At 49.0% G+C, this 13,736-nt stretch overlaps 1 long non-coding RNA gene across 7 annotated transcripts; it reads right to left on the bottom strand.

The window, feature by feature from the left end:
* Nucleotides 1-8,450: 8,450 nt before the first annotated feature.
* Nucleotides 8,451-13,730, bottom strand: LOC109118275. 7 transcript variants are annotated; one of them, XR_004517306.1, is made up of 3 exons: nucleotides 11,870-13,730; nucleotides 11,249-11,432; nucleotides 8,451-11,165 (listed from the first exon to the last, which is right to left on the bottom strand). It is a non-coding gene; the product is annotated as an uncharacterized LOC109118275 (long non-coding RNA). The 7 variants fall into 7 exon arrangements; XR_004517304.1 differs by having other exon boundaries at nucleotides 8,451-11,432; nucleotides 11,870-12,052; nucleotides 12,158-13,730; XR_004517307.1 differs by having other exon boundaries at nucleotides 8,451-11,432; nucleotides 11,870-11,998; nucleotides 12,158-13,730.
* Between the last annotated feature and the right edge of the window lie 6 nt (nucleotides 13,731-13,736).

The raw sequence follows: 13,736 nt of genomic DNA, 5'->3' as shown, positions 1-13,736 counted from the left end.
GTTCAGTGGGACACTGCCCTCCACCCCGGCTGCTGTGGGAAGACTTTTCCTCCTGGAGGAGAGCTGGGCTTTGACGGAAGGGAAATGCCGCCTGCGTGGGCGAGACTCGGGCACCCCCATGGCCGCCCCATCCTGGGAAGGTGGGTGCCGCTCAGGGGTCCCCGGGTGGGTGGGCCCCCTCGTGGGGGTCACAGTGGGTTCTCCCTCAGGTTCTCCCTGTCTGTCCTAGAGGGAGCTGGACTTTCTCCTCCCTGTCAGCAGTCAGGGGCCCAGGAGGCCCCAAAGAGGACAAGGGGACCTCCACTGCCCCTCCCCGGGGGTAGGGTGTAGATTGTATCACAGGAAAGAATTGCAGGACCTGTCACTGACAGGAATCACGGGTTTATTAGAAGCTGCTGGTGGTGGCACACACCTGTGATCCTGGCACTCTGGGAGGCTGAGGCAGGAAGATCGCAAGACTGAGTTCAGCCTGTGCAACTCTGTGACTTAGTGAGACTTTGTCTCAAATAAACAAATAGATGGTAGATGGATGGCTAGGTGATAGATAGATAGCTAGCGGGCTGGGAATTCAGTGGAGTGGAAAGGACTGCAGTTCAATCCCTGGTACCAGAAAAATAAAACAGGCAGAATTGAAGAAGTGGTCACACGAAGAGAGCCAGACAGGCACTCAAGAGAAGGCCACGTGAGACCTGGGCATGGCCGTGGGCTGTCTGCAAGGGCCATCCCGTATCGCCCTGCTCCTTCTCGCTGTGCTCGGTGGCTGCGAAGTTTAGAGGTGGGTGAGCGCTGGAGTCTGGGAGGAGAGGCGCGGGCTCCCTGCACGCGTGGCTGGCTGTAGCGTCAGTGGATCTTCAAGAGCCTACGGGCGTCTCTTCCTGGAGGGGAAAAGGCAGCGCAGCCCCGGGTGACTGCGTCCTGAAGTTACAGGGCTGTCGTTCTAAGTACAATTTAAAAATTGTGACTTTTTGTCTCCTTTCTATCTTTACTACTTTTTATTGTGATTTTTTATTGGTACATTTTAGATATACATATGATCACATTCATCGTAGGGGATTTATACCTGTACGTGATGTATTTGGTTCTTCTTTTCTTCTCATCCCCTGCCCTTCCTTAAATCCTCTTCCCCTCCTTGTTTACAAAAACTTGGTTTCCACTTTCTCTTCTGTTCTCTTTTTCCTTGTCCTTTCCTCCCCTCCATTTGTTTCCCCTTCTCTCTGGAACATTTTCTTCCCATTTCCCAATATCTATTATACATTTTGGTCTTTATTTATACCTTCGGTTTCTCACACTAGAGAAACAATGGGTTATTAAACACGTGTGTCCAGTTTATTTCACTTAGGAGAACAATCTCAAGGTCCATCCATTTCGCTAGAAATGTCTTGAGCTCACTCTTCTTTATGGCAGAGTAATACTCCGTTGCATAAAACAACTCACACCTACTTATCCATTCATATCAGTTGATGGGCATTTGGGCTGTTTCCAAGACTTAATTACTACAAACTCTATTGCTATAAACATGGCCGTGCTTTTAATTCTTCCAGGAAGACACCAAGAAGGGGAATATCGGGGTCAAATGGAGCCTCCAGTTTTAGTTTTTTGATGAGTCTCCACACTGATTTTCACAGTGGTTGCACCAGTCTACACTTCCAGCCTATAGTTCTCTTTACTGGGGACCCCTGAAACATTCCCAGAAACCTCTGCAGTAGGTTCTAATCTCCTGCCCAGTGTACAACATAAACCCGAGAAAGAAAAAACTAAAAGACAGAACTGAGAGAGACAGAAAGTGAGGTGCCGGGGTGACCAGTGCCAGTGCCACTGACAAAGGCAATAATTTTCATTGGTGATCAATTGGGGTAAAGCTGAGCTATGCACAGTTGTGCAGTTTCTATGGAAATCAATGTAAATATGGCTGGTAAAGGACAAGACCAAGCATTCTTGAATTATGAACACAACAGACAAAATATATAGTTGTAATTAGAGTATTGTCCTTCTAGTAAAAAGGTTTTAGGTGTGAAGATGGAATTTGGGTGAGAGTTACTCTGACCTCAGTATGCAGGCCTTGGCTGGACTCACTTCTATAAACAAGCCCATTGTGGGGTTAACTCCTTACAGCCTACGCTGCTTATAGCCTGCTTTGGGCATAATCAATATTGCCACTTCCTGCACTCTTTTTTGGTTGGATCCTTCTCTGGCTTTGGTATCAGGGTAATGCTTGTTTCCAGGAATGAATTTGGGAGTAGTGCTTCCTTTTAAATTTCATTAAAATTTTGGAGAAGCAGCAGTATTAGGTCTCTCTAAATTTCTTGTAGAATTCAGCAGAAAATTCATCAGGGCCTGGGATTTTCTTTATTGGTGGTTTTTAATTACATCTTCAATTTCAATGACTGATATTGGTTTATTTAGAATTTTTTATATCTTCTTGATTCCACTTTGGTAGTTCATTTGTATGTAGGAATCTGTCCATTTTTTTGTGTGTTTTCCATCTTATTAGATTACAGGTTCTCAAAGTAGACATTGATGATCTTCTGGATCTCTGCAGAACCTGTTGTGATTTCTCTCTTTTCGTTCCTAATTGCATAGATTTGAGTCTTTTCTTTCCCTTTTCTGATAAAGTTAGCTGAAGGTCCATTAGTTTTATTTCATCTTTCACAGAACCACCTCTTTGATTTATTGATTCTTTGTATTATTTTCTTAGTCTTTATTGCATTAATTTCTGCTCTAATTTTTATAATTTCCTCCCTTGTACAAGCTCTGTGCTTGACTTGCTCTTCTTCGAGAAGCTCCAAGTTCAACATTAGGTTGTTTACTTGAGCTTGCTCTGTTTTTCTGAAGAGAATCCATCGCTATAAATTTCCCTCATGGGGAAATTTCCTTCATGCTTTCATTGTGTCCCATAAGTTCCACTATGTTTTAATATATATACTTTAATTGTAAAAGCTGTGTAATTTATCCTTTGATCTCATCTGTGACCTATTGTTTGTTCAGGAGGGTGTTAATTTCCATGTGTTTATGAAGTTTCTGTGGTTTCTTCTGCCATTGATTTCCAATTTTATTGCACTGTGGTCTGATAATATACACAGGATAATTTCAGTTCCTTTGCATTTACTAAAGCATGTTCTGTGAGGTAGTATGTAGTCTGTTTTGGCAGTCATCCCATGCACAGCTGAGAAAAACATATATTTTGATTTCTTAGGGCAGAATACTGTGTAGACAGCTACTTAGTCAATGTGTTTAAAGGTTTGGGTCAGTTCTGATATTTCTTTTTTGCTTTTTTGTCTAGATGATCTGCCCACTTGTGACAGTGGAGTATTGGTGGTTATAACTGATACGTATTGACTTATCCTTCTCATGCTTTTTCCTGTTGTTGGTTTCCCCTTTCTCCCCTGTGTTTAATTACTTGCCTTGCTGGGTGGATTCATTTTGTCAAGATTCATGGGGTTGTAATCATTATCTCTTTCTAGAATGTCCTTCTGAACATTTTGGAATGCTGGCTAGGTGTTCATGAATTTCTTCAGGTGTTCTTGGCCATGGAAGTATCTTATTTCCATATCAGTTTTGAAAGATAGCTTGTGGGGTACATCAGTCTTGGTTGGTTGTTTCCTTTAGAGCTTGAAATACTTCACTCCAAGCTCTCCTTGACTTCAGGGTTTATGTTGAGAGTTATGCTGTAATTCTGATGGGCTTCCCTTGATATGTGATTTGTTTCTTTTTTCTAACAGCTTTTAACATTCTGTTCTTGAGTAGAATTTTTGGAATCTTGACTATTATATACCTTGGTGTAGATTTTTTTTAACACCATGGTTAATTGGAGTTCTATATGCCTCACTTATCTGTAGGTCAAATTCTTTTTCCATGCATGGGAGGTTTTCTGCCATCACCTCTGTGTACAGATTTTTATTAATGTCATTTGTACTATCTCTTGCTCTTTCATTGGCTCCAGTCAATCTTATGCTATTCTTCTTTGCATCATCCAGCAGCTGTTGGATTGATTTTTCATGGTCCTTTATTGTTATTATTATTGGTTTTTTGAGACAGGCTCTCACTATGTAGTTGAGACTGACCTGGAACTCACTATGTAGCCCAGGCTGGTCTCAAACTCATAGTGCTCCTTCTGCCTCAGCCTCCCGAGTGCTGAGATTACAGGCAGGTGCTATCATGCCTGGCAGTCCTTTATTATTTTTAAGAAATTCTTCTTTTCGTGATCTCTAACTGCAATCCTGTCTTCTTTATACTATTCTGTCCTCATATTGGCTCAGTCTGCTGCATATACTTTCAGTGCAAGTTTTAACCTCCTGGATATCTTTTTGAATTTCTTTTATGGATTCCATGTCCTTCCTATGTTGATCATTCATGGCTACCATCAATTTTCTAAGCTCCTCTATTTTAAAAAATCTGTATTTGCTCTAGAGTCACTAACCAAGTTCTTTGTTCTGGTCACCATCTCTGTAGTTGTCTGAGAAAGTATTTCTGATTTGATTTTTTTCTGTAGCCTCATTCATCTGCTTTCTTGCTTCCACTGTTACCACTTCAGAAAGTCCAAGTGAGTGGCTTTCAGATCATTCCACCTCATTGTCCCCTTGGTTTGCCTTTGGTGAGCTAGAAGTCTGGGTTTGGATTTTGCTTAAGTGTTTTCTCATTCTCCAATTCTTTGACTTTAATTCCTGGGTTGATGCTTATAAATTGTTTATGGCAAGTAGCTTCTTTGCTAGTGTTTCGACTCTATAGGGAATGACTACTTCTCCAAGATGTCTTCCAGGTGTAACTGGCTTTCGAGTTTTGAGTCTGTTGCAAGATCCTACCTCTTCACTTTATTGGGGATGAGAAGTAGTTGCCTTTTGGCCTAACCCATGGTTCTTTGGCCCTTGCCTATAGTATTATTTATGGCCTATAGGCAATTTCAGTCTTGGTATACCAGAAAAACAACTGATTAAAACAATTCTGTCACCTTGGCTAAATAACAATAGCATCAAGTACGCCTAGGAAATGATAAATCTGTGGTAAGTCTTAATTTGCCACTTTCAACAGCATGAACTGTATTTGTGGTTACACAACAAAATCTAAAACAGACTAGAAAAACTTCTACAGTAAGTATGCTCTCAATATGGCAATTTTACCCACAAGGGAGAAAATTTTAAAAAGGTTTAATAGAAAAATAGAACAAGAGAAAGAGATTAGAAACAAAACTGGAGGACAAAGGACAATTATTGGAACTTTGGGAAACTGGTGAAGAAGCTAGGAGGGAAAAGAAAAGGAAGAAATATAAACAAAAGCAGAACAGGATAAGAACAAAAACAGGTAGAAACAATGTTCATGCTCATATAAAAACAAGAAAAAGAGAAAAGAGAACAAAAACAAAAAATGAGAAATAAATAGAAAAGAAAAAAAAAATCCACTTCAGGGTGTGTCTCCTATCGCTGTAGACAGAGTAGGTAGACAGGGCCCAGATCCATGGTGATTAATCCCAGTGATCCAGCTTTTAATTTACAGTGGGTTAGTGGGTAATCCCAGCAAGACTGCACCTTTAGTTCTATTGAAGTTCAGGTTGGTTTCTGGTTTTGAGGCTGGAACCTGATTTGTTTGGCCTGCAACTCTCCAAATGAGTCTTGCTGGCTTGAACTCAGCTCCTTGACCTCATACTGACTTGAGCTCAGTTCCACCTCACCCTGACCCTGGGACCTGCCAGATGGAGCCAGCGCATAGCTGCTCTGCATTTCAAGCTCAGTTGGCCCCTCTCCAAGATGGCTACTGGCCAGTTGCCCTCTCCTTGGGGATGTCTGAACCCAAATAACTCAACAGCCACTGCAGTGCACTGTGTCCATCGCTCAGTTTCGCCGGTGTGTTTTTCTCCGTGGAGGTCTCTGGGGTTTCCAGTGTCACTGTGCGTCTGCAGGTTCAGGCCGCCCTTCCCAGGCTGAGTCAGAGTTCAGAGAGAAAGCACCATCTCCTTCCTCTGTGTTGAGGTCTCTCTCTTTCCTCTCCCTGTGGGTTTCAGTTCTTGCTTCTGATCCTTGCCTGGATCTGCCTCCCTCCTTTTCTTCCTCATGTTGCTGTATTCTAGGGTCTGTTCACCACATCTCAGAGAAACTGTATCTCTGCTGTTTAGCATTCTACCATCTTCCCCAAAGTCTTCCTTTCCTTTGCTTCTTGTATCCTCCTTCACTCTGTAAAACATGCCAGCTCTTTGTACAGCCAATTACATGTACAATCCAATGGTCTTTTTCTTCTGGGGTGACATTTCCACAGTGACCTGTGAGATGTGATACTTGGATAGAAGCTGTGCTATAGCTAACATACCTGAGTTTGAGTCCTAGCTCCTCAATCAATCTTATTTTGTTATTTATTTATCTATTTATTTTGAGACAGGTCTGCACTGTGTAATCCAGGCTGGCCTTGAACTCACTGTGTAGCTGGGCTGGCCTCAAACTCCCAGAGATCCTCCTGCCTCAGCTTCCCAAGTGCAGGGATGACAGGTGCATGCCCCCACACCCGGCCCCAGCTTGTCATTTGCAAGCTGCAATAGTCTTTTATCTCAGCACATCTTAGGAAAAATGAATAACATAAAAACATCCAATCCCAAGTGAAGTCTCATTCAGAGGATGAAGAGTCCACTCAACGATGAAGCCCTCTGTGAACTGTAAAGCGTCCTGCGGATGGAAGGGTTCGGTCTCTGTGAGGCCAAGGACCGCCTTGTGCGGTTTTTCATTCCCAGTCAGCCCTGAGAGCAGTGTCACCTTTGAGGCTGGGTGTGTGTGTGCTGAATGAATGCAGGAGTAGGTGGCTGCCTGGGGACAGCTTGGAATGTGCCTGGTAATTAAGGTTCCAAAGGGCAAGGCTGGGACAGAGCTGGAGAAGCAGCTGGTGCTTCTGAGGATGTGGGGGCCCAGCTCTGCCAGGAAGGCAGCCAGCCTCTGCCAGCTGGTCTCTGGACAGCCCAGCTCTGCAGGTGCCAGCCGCCAGGCCTGGGCCATCTCGGGCTGGTGACACTGCCCAGGGCTCTTGCATCACTGCTCCAGTGACCCGCCTGGAATGTCCACTCTCTCATGGCTGCTTTAGCACCTTCGTCCCTGGTGACGGTAAACATCACGGTGCAGAGCCGGTGCTGAGCCTCCCTGGGTCTTGACGGGTGCCGAGGACCTGTCTCCCATGGCTCAACAGATACAAACACAAACAGTGCACGTACACACAAGCTAGGAAGTCCAGGGCCGGACCTATTTTTCCCGACCTATTTTTGTTTGTTTGTGACTTGTCACAAACTTGGGAAATTATGATTGCTTTACATGATTGCTATAAGCCTGGTAGCATGGATTTAATAATATTATTGTTCCAATGGTGATAAGCACAACTATGATCCTATCAGTGCTTTGTACATGTCCATAGGTACTATGCTAAGCACTTAAAAAGACATGGTCTTAATTAGGCTTATAAAGTTAGTATGAACCCCATAGATTGTATCCGCACCCAATCCAGGAAGTGAGTGTTACTTCTGTGTCCACTTTACAGATAAGCATCTGAAGTTCAGTCACTTCCTGGGGTCATGGAGTTTGCAGATAAAAGACCCAGAAGTCAAATTATCCATCCATCCATCCATCATCTGTCTGTCCATCTGTCCGCCCACCCATCCTTCCATCCGTCTTTCCATCCATCCAGTATCGATAAGGTGGCCATTATAAGCCAGATCTATGGTCTTATTTGAAAGAATACGATTTAGATCTGTTCTTTCAGGTATAGCAATACAGGGCTTTTGAGCACTTGAAACATGGCTGCGTGACTTGAGAGCTAAAGATCTTGTGTGATAAACTTAAATTTAAATTCAAATTAAAAACCAGAAGTCATGTAAAACATGTTTCTGTTAAATACAACTTTATTGTTTTGGTAGGGTTCCATTTCAGTGTAACCCTTGAAAATTTAGCTCTGAATTGAATTTGTGCAAAATAGACAAAGGATTTGAAAGACTTAGCTCACAAAAAGAATGTAAGTTATCTCATCTCTGAATTGTTTATTTGATTGCTCATTGAACTGATTCTGCTTTGACATATCTGGCACTAAATATGTTATTAACATTAATGTCTCCTGTTTCTCTGTACTTGTTTTCAATGCAGCTGTAGGAAAGTTAAAATTGTGTTTGTGGCTCATATCAGGTTTCTACTGGAGAGCGCTGTCCCAGACCTGGCCACTGTGGAGCTCCGGGTGTCGGGGAGCTGGACACAATGCCGTCATTGTCACGCATGAGGTAAGCGCTATAATAGACCGGCAGCTGAATGCTCTGGGGACAGTGACCCAAGCCTCCAGTTCTGTACCACGCAGGGCCAGAGATGAGGTGACGGCTTTGGCCAGGTCTCCGAGATGAGTTGGGGTGTGTCCTGGAGTGGACAGGCAGGAGGTGTCCTGGGCACTGGCACAACACGTGCCAGGCCAGGTGGCAGGAGGCACTGAGAAGTGTCCCTGACCACAGGGGCTGGAGAAACAAGTGGCATAGTTGTGACTGAGGAGAGTCCTGCTGGGGTCGGCCAGGTGGGGAGCGACAAAGGAGCCAGGTGGGGTCCCTGTGTGCCAGGAACTGTACCCAGGGTCTGCCCATGTGGGCCCTCGGCTTGATCCATGCATTTCTGGTGAGTGCCTACTGTGCCAGGCGTGGTTCTGGGTGTGGTTCCGGAGCCGGACAGGAGGGGACAAAACAGATGATCCTTGCTGTCATAGAGCTGGCACACAGGTGACAATACCCAGGCCAAGGAGGGGAGAGCACAGAGCAAGGTCAGAGGGGCTGGTGACGGGCGATGGGAACTGAGGACTAGCGGATGCTGCCGCTGCCCCAGATGGCACACTAAGAAGGACATCGGGAGACCCAGAGTCCTGAGGAGGGGCCCAGGGCAGATGTGTGCTTCAGGGTGAGCCTGGTGGTCCCCCGGGGGAGAGGGCGCTGGGGAGGCGGAAGCCCTGTTCTGGCAGCCGCTGCCCCTGTGCAGAGAGCTCACTGCTCCTGCCACCTGCCCGGGGCCTTCCCTGCCACCCAGGCCCTAGACCGCTGCCTCCCTCAGGGCCTTCACAGAGAGCCTCTCCCTCGCTGTGCTGGTTCTCCACTCCCCTCACCCGCTGCACCCTTCCTGCGGCCGGACCAGCCCTGTGCTGGAGGCTTCCACGCAGGTTGAGCGGCACCCTTCGTGTGACCCCCATGTCCTCACGGGACGTGCGTCCTCTCCGACTCTGGGAGGCCCCTCTTTTCCGGGTCTTTTCTCTGGATCCGGAAAGTGTCACTTCCATCGGTGGGAACCTGTCCCATTTCAGTTCCTGTTTCTGGACAGCAGAACCTCCTGGTGGCCCTGCTCTTTGCTTCCTCAGTCCCCAAAGGCAGCAGGGGCACCAGCCTCACAGGGCCCGCTCCAGAGACAGAGGGGCCTCCTGTCCCACAGTTGTCCCTGCTCCGTGGCAGGCACCAAGATGCTGTCCTTCCTCTGCCTCCATCGTCACCGGGGCCGGAAGCCCTGGCGAGAGCACCGGATCCCCAATGCTTTCCCAATTCCGCGCATGCAGGCTAAGGGTCCCTCATCCACAAGGCTGCCGATTTCGGACGTTTCCAGATTTTGGAATATCTGCATTCATACTGAAGAGATGTCCCAGGGAGGGGACCTGAGTCTCAGCACAGAACTCACTTCTGCTGCAGATGGGCCTTACGCCAAGGCTGAGGTCTCGCAGTGGGGATTCCCAGGTGGGGAGTCAAGTGGGGGCCCTCAGAGTTCCAGGTTTCGGACATTGTGGGTTCTGGTTTCCTGTACTTCTGTGTCCTGATGTCACCTGACAACCCCACAAGCAGACCTGTGTATCTCCTATGCACAGAATGTCACCTTAGCGGGAAGGTGGTGGAGAACAGGACGAGCCAACGTCCCCGGGCCGCCACACCGCTCTTGCTGCTCTCCGTGGGCTCTGTTGTTGCGTGAACTCATTCAGCCCCATGTCAGCCCCCTGTCACCGCCACACAAGCCTGGGTGACCAGTGGATAAAGAGCAAAGGTTTACTTGGCTCAGGGTTTTGGAGAGTTGAGTCCATGACCGACCAGCCCTTTGCTTTCCATTTGTGGTGAAGCAGCGTATCATGGTGGGGTGGAGGGAGGTGCAGAGCTGCCCCCTTCTCGGCCAGGACTTGGGAGTGGAGGAGTCGGGGTCCCACAGTTTCCTTCAGTGACCCCAGTGACCAGCAGACATCCCCTAGGCCCCATCCTGTCCCTGTAGCACTGCACCAGGGACTAAGTTTTTGGGGACACTGAAGATCCAACCTTTAGCCATCCTCAATGACAACTTCTTGGGGTGAGGATTATCAATAAAGTTGAAAAAAACTGAGAAACCAGTGGCCCATGATCAGGCCTGTGGAACGGCGTGGGGCCAGGATTTGAGCCTGGTGGTTTTGATAATGGCACCTGTGTTCTAAGTCACTGTTCTTATGGCCTCTGGCCACCCAGCACCGCTTTCCTCACTGATTTGGGAGCAAACTTTAGTTTTTATCGATTGCATATGCAATAGCCCAGGTCCTCCCAAGTGTGGGGGCTACAAGCTGTGCTTCCACTCACTGAGGGGCAGCTCAGGATGAGACCTTGCTTGCTTCCCCAGCCCATCCTCAGCCCCAGGGCCAGGTGTGTGGTAAATAATATTGCTGAACCAGGGACCGAGTCTCTTCCTGCTGCCCTGGAGTTGGACGCTCCTGTTTGATCAGGTGGCCTCGAATTCACTAGGTTGCCCACACCAGCCTCAAACACATAGTGGTCCTCCTGCCTCAGCCTCCCGAGTGCTGGGCTTATGGGTACGCGCCATCATGCCTGGTCCCATGTAGTTTTAGTCTTACGCTTTGCGTTGTATGTGACGACACACACTTGTGTAAACAGCACGCATTAGAGCAGCACCAGCTGTATAAACCGTCTACCTTCATGGACGCTCTATTTCTCCCTCATGAGCCCATCTGATGTCCTCATCGAAGAGTGGCGTCATTTCCTCTGTGGCCTCACCATCCTGGGGCCGTGGAGTCCCGTCTCCCATTTCCTCTTGGAACCGTCCCCCTGCACTGGACTCTGATCCACTGTCCATGGTCCCCTGGTCTGAGGGAGGCTGCCGTGTGCCAGCTCCCTCTGCATGGAGGTGCGGATTTCTGGGGACACTTAGCCTCCTCCGCTTGGGCATGAGCTAGGGGGCATTTAGCACACATTTTCCATCAGACAACTCACCCTAAGGAGCAAGTCAGTCTCAGACCACTTTCCAAAACTCACCTCGCCAGGGCAAAGGACAGCAGCGTGAACCAAGGCACAGGTGTGAATTAATTTGAGCGGTGGGGTCAAGCAGCGTGGGAGAGAGGGCAGAGCAGAGCCTTAGGTGCAGGGTCACAGGTTCAAATCCTGGCAAAGGCTGTTTCTTTTCCGGCAGGCAATGTGTCCTTTTTGAGACTCAGTGTTCCTGCCAGTGAAATGAGTTTTATGCAGATTAGAGATGGTGTGTGTGTGTGTGTGTGTGTGTGTGTGTGTGTAAAGTATATACAATGGTACCTCGGTTGTTGGACTCAGTTCCTTCCAAATTCGTTTTGGAACATTGAAAAGTTAGAGAACTGAACATATTTTTCCCATAAGAAATCATGGAGCACCACATAATTGGTTCTGAGGCCCAAAAGTTACACCTATAAATTCAGTTTTCCAGGACTTTAACAGGTTTTGCAATGATTTCTTTCTTTAACTCTAAAGGGGTTTTCAGCTTTACTGCCGGTATCGCTAATTTTCCTTGAAGCTGGGTTGTGGTACCTTACACAAACAAAGGGCACGCGCATGAAGTGCCAAGGAACCAACACCTTAAGGCACCTACTCAGGCGCTGTGTGCACCCAGGTGAGAGCGGCGCTCACCCTGTAGCGTCTCCACGCTGTGTCCACGCAGAAGCCGACGTGCTCGGCCCCTCAGGGTTTCTCAAGTCGGATTTCCGGTTCAGCGACAGAGCGAAGTTACAACACCGAGCAGACTTTTTTTGAGCTTTGCTGTTCAAGGACGGGAAAGTTCGAGTTTAGAGCCATTGGACAAGCAAGGTGTCACTGCGTATGACAAATGAGAGATAAATAACTGGTGTTACAATGCTTTCTGCGCAAACAAGTCTCCAGAAATCAAACAGCACATAAAGGACACGTGATGATCCTCACGTAAACACGAGGCGTAGGGCAGTGCGGAGGTTTCTAGACGCGGAGCTTATGTCTGTAATCAACCCCAAACTGGGAATCCGAGCCTAACCAAGCAGCCCAGGATTCTGGTAGGCGCCGTGGAGGACGAAAACAGAGCGTGACATTAAGAACTCTGTAGGCTGGAGCGTGTGAGTTCCCGTAGGCCTCACCTCAGCCCCTGGAACACACGGTTACCACTTCCGATGCCACGCGTGTCATTACGCGGCCACCGCGCACGGTTCCAGCTGTGGCCCCGTCTGTGGTTCAGGGGGTGCATCCTGAGGAGGCCGCATCCAAGTGCCGCTCGCCCTTCCCGGTGAAGGACAGGGAGGCCGGCACACAGGGAAGGGGAAACCTGGGGCCTTGGCACGGGGCAGCTGGCACCACTGTGGACGAGCTGGGTGACCTCGGGCCAGTACTAAACCTGCCCTACAAGTTTCCCGTCCGCTCCCTGCAGAGGGGCTCTGTCTGGCAGGGCAGACTCGGAAGATGTCGCTGCATTCGGGAGCAACGCTAGCAGCAAGTGAGCGGCGCCCTCGGCTGCTCCATCGCGGCGGCAGCTTGCCCAGTGTGGGAGGAGCACGTCTCACCTCTGCTGCAGGCCGATGGGGCCGCAGGGCGGGCGAGGGGCCGGGGACACGTGCGCACGGCTTCATGACCACTCCGGACACAAGCGGATCTGCAAACTCACATTTTAAGAAGGGGGCACGGAAGGTCCGAGGGCGGAGGCCATCTGATCAGGCCCACAGCCAGTACCGGAGCAGGACTCCAGCCGCACACCGAGCCCCGGGACCTGCGGGGACAGCGTCTGCCGACCACGACGGTGCCACAGGCCTTTGCAATGCTGCAGTGTCACTGTTGACCCTGCAAGTGTGGGGTAAACAGGGCCCGTTTGTCTCCTGGGACTGCGCCCAGGGAAGGCAGGCGGGCTGAGAGGTTTCTGTCCAGCGTCTCCAGGGTCTGGCATGGGAAAGAGCTGGCGATCAGGCCAGGTGCGAGTGTGCATGCAGGAAGTGAAAACTGCGGTGTCAGACTCGGTGACACCAGTGACGCCGAGGGGCGGACAAGTGAGGGCCGCTGGGAGAGAAGGGGAGCGAAGGGCTCGGAAGCCTCGGGGACGCCCAGCACCTTCGCGCTCCGTGTGCTCACACACCAGACGGCTTCCCACCGCTTCACCGCTTCACTGCTCCTGCCGGCGGACCGCAGCCTAGCGAGACCCTCTGGGAAGAGAGAAAAGAGAGGGGTGCATAGGCCCTGGGTTCAATCCCCAGGAAGAAAAAAGAAAGAAAAAGAAAAAAGAACTATTCCGAGAACCATTCATTCCCCAACCCTCTTTTCTCTTAGTTTCTAGGTCCGGGATGGGCTCGGCAGTCAGCAAGGCCAGGAAAGCTCTCAGCCCAAAGGGTCCGAAAGGCCTGCTGGGCGCCCTGCTTAGCAGCTTGGGCCCTGCTCACCCCACGGCCCTCTTTGTTCCCCTCTGATAGCGGCCTTGCTCTGCTCCCCAGGCGCCGTCTCCCCTCGGACTCGAGCCAGGGAGGTCGCTGGTCACCGGGGCCCACGC

Source organism: Fukomys damarensis, unplaced genomic scaffold, assembly GCF_012274545.1.
Source record: "Fukomys damarensis isolate Sample0158 unplaced genomic scaffold, DMR_v1.0_HiC HiC_scaffold_15, whole genome shotgun sequence".
Taxonomy (NCBI): domain Eukaryota; kingdom Metazoa; phylum Chordata; class Mammalia; order Rodentia; family Bathyergidae; genus Fukomys; species Fukomys damarensis.
Note: the sequence above shows the minus strand (reverse complement) of the source record. Positions and strands in the feature narration are given on the sequence as shown.